Below are 282 nucleotides of genomic sequence, written 5' to 3'. Positions count from 1 at the left end.
TGAATTGTAGAGATTTCTCAAGTTGTGAAAAAAAAAAATGTTGTGAAGTGTTTTGTAATCTGTTAAGACCCAGCAACCTTCCCCTTCATTAAGATAAGATGATCTAAAAAAAAAATATGTATATATTTAAAAGAGACGAAGTTTTGACATGGAGAATCAAACATCAAAACACCTGCACATGAAAAATCATATACACTGCCTGGCCAAAACAAGTTGCTGTTTGGATTTAAATATGGACATTCGTTAGAGTCTAAGATCATTATTGCAGTGATTATTATGTTT

The sequence above is a fragment of the Rutilus rutilus genome (genome assembly GCF_951802725.1).
Source record: "Rutilus rutilus genome assembly, chromosome: 2".
Lineage (NCBI taxonomy): Eukaryota > Metazoa > Chordata > Actinopteri > Cypriniformes > Leuciscidae > Rutilus > Rutilus rutilus.
This window is presented reverse-complemented; position numbering follows the sequence as displayed.